This window comes from Drosophila kikkawai, chromosome 2L (assembly GCF_030179895.1).
Source record: "Drosophila kikkawai strain 14028-0561.14 chromosome 2L, DkikHiC1v2, whole genome shotgun sequence".
In the NCBI taxonomy this organism is placed as follows: Eukaryota; Metazoa; Arthropoda; class Insecta; order Diptera; family Drosophilidae; genus Drosophila; species Drosophila kikkawai.
The window spans coordinates 8358919-8368902 of record NC_091728.1 but is presented as its reverse complement, the minus strand read 5'-3'; positions in this window follow the sequence as shown (position 1 = coordinate 8368902).

Below are 9984 nucleotides of genomic sequence, written 5' to 3'. Positions count from 1 at the left end.
TCCTCTCGGTCGGCTTCATCTGCGATAAAAGGGATTTCTTCTCGATCTCCCATTTGAGTAAGCCAACTCCCATTAAAAGCAATATTGTGCTTTCTGTAAAGCTCAGTGTTAACTAAGTAACGAACAGCTTCAAGGACCCGAGCGGGTCGAATTGTTTCTGTCATGAAATTATGAGAATATTCTAGCTTCCTCTTAAGGTGAACCTGTATGACATGAGTCGAATCAAAGGAACGAGGAAGCGCGTTTACAGTATCAGGTACCGAAATCGGAACATTTACTACTGCACCTCTAATTCCACATTGCCTTTCATATCCTAGGGAGATAATGCGCATAAAAGGAATTCGTGGAGAAATAAGGCGCTCCTCAAGACATGTTAAATTTTTAAGGCACTCGGGGATATCTGGGAAGTCAAAGCCTTTAGAGAGGCAAAGGGAAGGTAATTTACCCTTTGAAACACTCTGACGACATGTACTGCAAAACTGATATTTGCCGGACGGACTTGGAAATTTCCTACTTAAATAAAATGCGTTGTCAACATCTAAAGCAGGATACTTAGCAGATATAGAAATTTTGTTTAAACCACTTACCTGCGATGGAAACCATGTTCCTCCACAGCATACACAGCATTCAGTTGGTCCATCCTTGATATTCCGTCGATATTGTTCCCTCGCAGTGGCTCGGTTCCTTTGGCGTTGGCGTTCCCGTTGATCCTGTCTTTCATCCATGGAAAGTTCGGCTCTAGAAGCAATATTCCGCTGAGACTGCCTTGCAGATTCAGCCTGGCGATTTTGGGAAATAGACCTGTATGTGAGGAGCCGCTCCTCAGCCATTTCCTGAATTTGCTGCTCCCGAAGTCTCCTCTGAAGTCTGGTGTTCCGATGATGCATTGTGTTCCTTTGTTGTTCCCGTGCCCGAGTTATTGGGTTGTTCCTCGTGATTCTGTGGACCTCGGCGTCTCGTGCTCTCTCGGCCCTCCTATTTTCCTCTTGTGCTCTCCAGTTAGCGCGTGTGAAAGTGTTTTGGGCCTGTTGTCGTCGTCGCTCCTCCGAATCCTGCCTGGCGAGTGCATGCGCTGCAGCATCCCGTGCACGTTCTGGGCCCCGGTTTTCCTCGAGCGATCTCCAGGTAGCGTGATCCGCAGTGTTTTGCAACTGCTGTCGTCGTCGCTCCTCCGAGTCCTGCCTGGCGAGTGCATGCGCTGCAGCATCCCGTGCACGTTCTGGGCCCCGGTTTTCCTCGAGCGATCTCCAGGTAGCGTGATCCGCAGTGTTTTGCAACTGCTGTCGTCGTCGCTCCTCCGAGTCCTGCCTGGCGAGTGCATGCGCTGCAGCATCCCGTGCACGTTCTGGCCCGCGGTTTTCCTCGAGCGATCTCCAGGTAGCGTGATCCGCAGTATTTTGCGACTGCTGTCGTCGTCGCTCCTCAGAGTTCTGCCTAGCGAGTGCATGCGCTGCAGCATCCCGTGCACGTTCTGGCCCGCGGTTTTCCTCGAGCGATCTCCAGGTAGCGTGATCCGCAGTATTTTGCGACTGCTGTCGTCGTCGCTCCTCAGAGTTCTGCCTAGCGAGTGCATGCGCTGCAGCATCTCGTGCACGTTCTGGACCGCGGTTTTCCTCGAGCGATCTCCAGGCAGCCCGATGCGAAGTATCCTGCGACTGCTGTCGTCGTCGCTCCTCAGGATTCTGCCTGGCGAGTGCATGAGATGCTGCATCATTTAATCGTTCCCGCGCTCGGACTCGTTCACTACGCCTTCTCTGAGAGCGTGCTGCGGTATCTCGAGCGCGAGCCTCCTCTGCAACCTCCGGATTCACTGAGCGGACAAAGGCATTGTGCTCGGCATTTCGGGCTCTAATTTGCGTAGCATTTCGATCGTATTGAGCGCGACTTCTCCTAAGTGCGGCTTGGCGACGCTGCTCCTGAGATAAAGAAGATGTGCGTGGCATTTTCTTTTCGTTCCTGTTAAAAAATGGTTACATAATATGGTTAAATGTTTCTAAAATCTGAAATGTATTAAGATCGATTTAATGATCCGGGCCTCCGTGTCCTTACTTAATATTGTTCTCATTATATTTCGATTTCCACCGTAGATTCTTTTAGGGAGTTCAGCTTGTGAGATTTAAAACGCCGCTATAAACTTAACGGCGTTTTAAAACTCAAACAAACTATACGCTTGAAAAAGCTAATCCCTCTAACTTTGGTATCCACAAGAAATCGAAATATATTGAGGCAAATTTTTCAAAATTTAACAATTTAAAAACAAGATATATAACTTACCAAAAAATAGTTGTACACTTTTATATATATAGATATATACACACACACACACACTATTTATCTTTACACTGATTAAAAATATACATTCACACAATATAAAAATACTGGATGCACTGGTATATGTTGTCACTGTCACTGTCGTGATAATACTAATCCGCGGATTATAAATGTGCGCGAATAAATAGGCACCTTACATTACCTGTTACCAACCTTTAGGGTTAACCCTTTTGACTCTACTTCAGGTAGATGTCAGGTAATAAGATTGGTTATGCAATTGTGCAACATTGATCACTTGTTATGTTGCTAACAGGTATAATGTAACGATTTAAGGGTTATGCGAGGGCTGCTTTTATACCTGTTACCTGATTGGTTATGCAATTGTGCAACATTGATCACGTGTTATGCTGCTAACAGGTATCATATTACGATTTAAGGGTTATGCGAGGGCTGCATTTATACCTGACACCAACTTCAGCATGTATCCCTCGAATGTTACCGATTCTTAACTTAATAACAGGTGACAGATATATGTATATACCTGTATTCTATAAGATACGATATATGCACGTGTGGGTCAGGTCTGAAATATTAACCTTTGCGATAACCTTTTAATTTTATTGGAGAGTCTGCAATTCAGCAGAGGCTAAAAGAAGTCAATTGCCAATTGCAGAATTGGTCAGATATATCTTACATCAGCTATATATGTAAATTCAAAACATATTAGTAATAAAAAATGTGAAGCCCATATATGAAATACTAAAAAAGTATTAATTTATTTTCAAAATATCAATACGCCCTTTAAAAAATAAAGGTATGCAGTCAAATTTAATAAAGAACATAATTATTTGCATGTAACTAACATTTGAAGATTTAAAAAAATCAAAGCGCCAATAAGTATAATACCTTGCTAGGGTACAATAAAAGTTTTCAAAACAATTAATGCACATTTAAATTCCCAATTTCCTTTGAAAGTTATAAAATATAGTTGTCCGATTTTCATAATATCAATATTAAAATTTTAGAATCCTAAAAATGCCATACTCGACGAATGTGAAAATATGTTGATAATTGTTGAAGTTCGACTTTTTTCTTGTAATTCTTCGATCGTTCCTATGGCAGCTATAATATATAGCCGTCCGATTTTCATAAAACTAAATATTACATTTTGAAATAATACAAAATGGCCATATCTCAAAAAAGATAAATATTCGTTGAAAAACAAAGAAGTTATAATTTTTTTCTGAAAATTTTCAGATAGTTCCTATCGCAGCTATAGGATATAGTTGTCCGATTTTCATAAAATTAAATACGAAATTAGAAAATAAAACAAGATTACCATATCTCAAAAAAAATAAAAATTCGTTGAAAAACAAAGAAGTTGTAATTTTTTTTTTATTAATTTCCGGATCGTTCCTATGGCAGCTATATCATATAGTCGTCCGATTTTCATAAAATTTTTATCAAAATTCAGAAATAATATAAAATGGTCATATGTAAAAAATAGTGCAAAAATATTGAAAAACAGCCAAGTTATAATTTTTTTTCTAAAAATTTATCGAACATTTGTATGGCAGCTATATGATATAGTCGTTCGATCCGGCCCGTTCCGACATATATAGCAGTGAGAGCATATAGAAGACTATATGCAAAGTTTCATTCAGATAGCTTTAAAACTGAGGGACTAGTTTGCGTAGAAACAGACAGACAGACAGACGGACAGACGGACAGACGGACAGACGGACAGACGGACATGGCTAAATCGACTCGGCTGTTGATGCTGATCAAGAATATATATACTTTATAGGGTCGGAAACGTCTCCTTCACTGCGTTGCAAACTTCTGACTGAAATTATAATACCCTGCAAGGGTATAAAAATGTGAAGCCCATATATGAAATACTAAAAAAGTATTAATTTATTTTCAAAATATCAATACGCCCTTTAAAAAATAAAGGTATGCAGTCAAATTTAATAAAGAACATAATTATTTGCATGTAACTAACATTTGAAGATTTAAAAAAATCAAAGCGCCAATAAGTATAATACCTTGCTAGGGTACAATAAAAGTTTTCAAAACAATTAATGCACATTTAAATTCCCAATTTCCTTTGAAAGTTATAAAATATAGTTGTCCGATTTTCATAATATCAATATTAAAATTTTAGAATCCTAAAAATGCCATACTCGACGAATGTGAAAATATGTTGATAATTGTTGAAGTTCGACTTTTTTCTTGTAATTCTTCGATCGTTCCTATGGCAGCTATAATATATAGCCGTCCGATTTTCATAAAACTAAATATTACATTTTGAAATAATACAAAATGGCCATATCTCAAAAAAGATAAATATTCGTTGAAAAACAAAGAAGTTATAATTTTTTTCTGAAAATTTTCAGATAGTTCCTATCGCAGCTATAGGATATAGTTGTCCGATTTTCATAAAATTAAATACGAAATTAGAAAATAAAACAAGATTACCATATCTCAAAAAAAATAAAAATTCGTTGAAAAACAAAGAAGTTGTAATTTTTTTTTTATTAATTTCCGGATCGTTCCTATGGCAGCTATATCATATAGTCGTCCGATTTTCATAAAATTTTTATCAAAATTCAGAAATAATATAAAATGGTCATATGTAAAAAATAGTGCAAAAATATTGAAAAACAGCCAAGTTATAATTTTTTTTCTAAAAATTTATCGAACATTTGTATGGCAGCTATATGATATAGTCGTTCGATCCGGCCCGTTCCGACATATATAGCAGTGAGAGCATATAGAAGACTATATGCAAAGTTTCATTCAGATAGCTTTAAAACTGAGGGACTAGTTTGCGTAGAAACAGACAGACAGACAGACGGACAGACGGACAGACGGACAGACGGACAGACGGACAGACGGACATGGCTAAATCGACTCGGCTGTTGATGCTGATCAAGAATATATATACTTTATAGGGTCGGAAACGTCTCCTTCACTGCGTTGCAAACTTCTGACTGAAATTATAATACCCTGCAAGGGTATAAAAATCAAAATCTTTAGCAATCAAAATATATTTTTTAAAATCTTTACTTCGAGTATTTGTAGCAACGATTTTATTTGCATAATTACAGTTTGATATTATAATTTATATTGGCAATTTGTAATCATAAATATTATGCAGAGCATCTTGTTTAGGGATAGAATTTTCCACACCTTTTGCTTGTTAAAAAATAGAATTACTAACTTTGGCATTTGCAGGGGAAATAGGCATTGTTTGGCTTAAGAATACTCAAAGTTGTTTTCTAAACTATTTTAATGGGTGTTCAGTAAGAGTTCCCCTAATGAGACCTTGTAATTACAGGCCTCATTTTTTTATTTATTCGACTTGGTGATATGAGTACTACTCATTAAAGACCTACATATACAATAGAAAGTAAAACAATATAATAAATAATTTTAAATTGCATTTCAATTGGTTTCTGTGGCGGATGGACTGTTTTTTTTTTTTTTGTATTCTTCCCTTCTCTTTTGGCAGCTCGCATATTTTTGCGGTTTCTGTATTTTTCCTGCCACTTATTTGACCGCTAATTACATTTTAATGTAAATTAATGAATCCGCGCACTTAGCTTCTCTTCTCTCCCCGTGTTCTCCCCCTTTTTGTTGGGCCACACTTAGGGGCAGGGCCTGTCAACTTGTCTGGCCGCCATCCGCCAAGATACGTTTTGACTCATTGAGTTTCGCGGAATAACAACGCGACCACGAGAACTGAACTTGGCTCATTAGTGGCTCGGTGTTGAAAGCCTGAAATCTGAGATTTTTCAGTTTCTTTTTCGGCCTGAACATTTTGATAAATGATTGAAATAAATGATGTTGGCTTTCTGGTACTGCCAAATTAACAGGAATTCGAGAGTTGAGGTGAGTTTTTTGGTCCGCGAAATGACGGAGAAATGGGTAGAAGTACATTTTAGTTTAGATTTCATTTAGATTTATTGAAAAATTTAAATTTTATAACTGTCTCTCTCTCTCCTCCTAACCTAATCCAACCTTATTTCAAAAATAGTATTTTAGACTTGGATACCAGATTTTTGCATATATTTAATATTTAATTATAAAATTGAATAATTAGTTCCATTATTTTGAATATTTTTATTGAATGAATGTTATCCGTTAAAGCCATGATATTTTCTCCCCCTTAACCTGCACCATCCAGTTGCAATCTGGAAATTAGCCAAGTCATACCCACACCCTGTTAGCTAAGAATTTCCAGCTTTTTAAACATCGCACTCACTCAGCTCTTGGCTCGGCTAATTTTGCAACACTTTTTGATAAGCCGGCTGAAGCATCTTTCCTTCCCCATTTTATGTTTGCATATTAAAAATATTGTTTGGCCCTGTACACCCCAACCCCTAGCCCCACCAAGGGAGCCGGCATTATAAAGTATATGATGTATGTACATATGCCCAGTAGATGTATTTTCTCGCAGCCATTATGGAAATGCGACGCCAGCTTTGTGTTTTTCCTTACATGTGTGAAATTGCATGTAGGTGCGAGGCTACACACCGAGGTGTGCTTGGTGTGGATGTTGGCTTGTTGTTTGGGGCGGAATGCATTAGAGACATAATAATTAAACGCGGCATGTGCTCATCATCGCCATCATTATTATCAGCATTTTTTCGCGATTATAATAAGCTGCTCGCTGGCGTTGTTGTTCTTGCACGGACGGTGTAAGCCATCCTCCCGCGCCAATTAGGGAAATTGTGTGCTATTTCCAATTTGAAAATTTCAGCTCACTTCGGGGCTTGTTTCCACCATTTGGCTAAAGTGCCCGGACAAGGAAGCAAAGCAACCAGCCAGTCGACCAGGAGAGAAAAATATAAAAAAAAACTAAAGGTATACTTTATATAGATGGATTATAGGATATTAAATACTCTTTTATGGGACTTGGAATTTAAGTATTGAATATATATTTTATTTTTATGCCTTTAATATATTATAATTATTTATTTCATTACAAATATTATACCATTTATTTTATATTATCTGGAAATTAGGATTTACTTTACAGATGTTTTTATGAAGGAATTTATAAAAGGCAGTTTATAGAGTATAGAAAAGTACATAAAACAAGGCCATCATAGCTGCAATATTTGACGTTCAACTTCCAAGATGTTTACTGTGAGCCGGGGGATGTCCATTAGCCAAAATGGAGCAGGCTATTTTTGATTTAATGAGCCATGGTCTAATGGGTTTTCATGTTGAGCTAACTGTAATTAAACACTCGCGCCAAAAAATACGGAAGCAGACATCAGTTTCTTTTAGTTTTCAAGTTGCTCTTTTGTTTGATTTCAAAAAGTTGAACTCAAGTATGCAAAATGCCTTCATATTTCCAGTCTTTAATAGATTTTTGAGCTTCAAAAAGAAGCCACGCAAAAGAATGTTAAGTACAAACTCTAAGCTGCTGTTAATACCTTGAAAAATATTAAGCAATCAAATCATCAGGAAAACCCCAAAATATGTAACCCAAATCAAAAAACTCACCAAGATTTGAGGGGTGAAGGTTTAAGGGCCGCAAAGCCAAGTGAAATAAAATAAACAAACAAATGCCTCATTACATGCGAAATTAAATTTAAATGTTTGCTTAATGCGATTCCAGAGTTGCCCGGGGTGCTTCGGGAGTGGTCCGGAGACTAGAGAGACCGGAGTCCGGGCCTCCGGGTACTAGGAAAAACTGGAAAAAGGGGGCGGAAAAGGTATACGGAACTAAACAAACCCAAGCACCAGGGCACATCAAATTTAATTTAATTTTGAAGCCCTGGGCTAACCAAGGACGATGAGGACGATGATGACGGTGACGGGTCGCCGACGCATGCTTAGAAAAATATTTCTGGTATTTTTCCTTTTTCCCCCCATTTTTGTTCGTTTTCTTTTTGCCAGTTTTTTTTTTTTTATTATTTTTTGTGTGCTTTTGCTGTTTTTGGGTTCTCGACTGAGTGGAGAAATTAGAATTTTTGCGTGTGTCTGCGGTCGCCGCATTTGGACGCCGACGGATGCCGACACCGCCCCCGGCCACATTTCCTGACACTCCGGATAGCACCCAGAAAATTTAATATATTTATACAGGGTAAGCACAGGGGAGAGCAGGTTGTTTAGGCTTTAGGGTGAGTCTGATTAATAGAGAAGCTAAAAATCACAGGTGACTTGATATGTGAAAGTATTTAAAGGTTTTCCAAGAAGCATCAGGGGGATATGTATAAAATTGATAACATTTTCGAGATTTTCATGAACAAAATAGAAACAAATATTAATAATATACACACCCAAAAAGAATATCACAGATTTTATGCTTATATATATTTGAAAAAAAAAGGCTTGAAATATTTAAATTATAGAAATATTATCAGTCAAAGTTAAGGTACTGATAGTTAACTGACCAAGAAAGGTAAATACAGGGCATTCAACTTTTTGTATCTTATTTTAAAAATAATAAAAAATAATAAACATAATCTTAAGGCTCTACAAAGGCTTTTTTTATATTTTCCAAATAAATTTTTAGGTCTCAAACCGTTAAAACTTCAAGAAGTATCTCTTGTTCGAATCAATTCCTCAACTTCAAAATATGACCAGTATTTGGCGAAGACAAAGTCATAATAATTTCAATATTTTTGTGGCCGCTGATGTGGCTGTCAGTGGCAAACTGTCAACGCAGGGCGTTTATTTGACAGCCGCCGGGGATTAGAGGGGGAAAGCAGGGAGACTGATGGGGCGGCGGGTGGGCGCACCGGCGGCACGCTCAATTAAAATATAATTTTTGCAAAATATGACGAAAATAAAATACGAAAAACAACGGGAGCTGGCGAAGATCTCTTTCCTATTTTTCTTTTTTTTTTTGGGTTGGGATCCGCTTGCCGTTGCATTCACATGGCCATAAATTAAAAACTTAATAACGAGCGGCGCACGGGATCCGAACAGCAACCAGGACATGCCCAATACGTGTGTCCTGCTCCTGTGCGACGTCCGCAGTCATGTCACCGATTGCTCCTCTCTCTCTCTCTTGCTTGCTGGCAGTCGCATTGCTCCCTCCTCATCCTTCGTCCTTCGTCCTGGTCGATGGGATGCGGCTGCGGCAGCAATAAATCGCTAACAGCAAATAAATCAACGCGCATAAATTCCAATGTTCAGCGAGGATGCCTGCCCCGACTTTATTTACGACATTGCGACAAAGACAGTTACGGCAAAATGCCGCTGCCCCTGTCCCTGCCCGCGGGACCTCTACATTCCCGCGCCTCCAGCCCCTGACCTCTGACCCCTGAAGAAGCCCTACGAGGTCAAGCACAAGTACTAGATCTTAAAATATTTCCCTAGAACTTTTTCAGCTTCGAACTAAATATATTAGAAAAAGAAATCTTTATTTTTTTGAACTAATTTTTGTTTTAATAAATATATTTCGATGTTTTAAATGTGATAAAATTCAAAAGAAAACCATAATCATAGCTGGATAACTCTTCCTTCCCCTTTAAGTACACCCATTTCCTTGCCAAAATGAACTTTAATTGGTTGCTCTTTGGACAGGATAGAAGCCATAACAATTTCCATGATCAAAAGTGCAAAAATATTTCGCATTCTGCTAGGGGCATGGCCAATGAACATGAAAAAGGTTGACCTCAGTGTCGTGGCAATATGTCCTGGAAAATGTCATCTAGCGTTGTCCGTGGTTAACCAACGAGGAGCAGC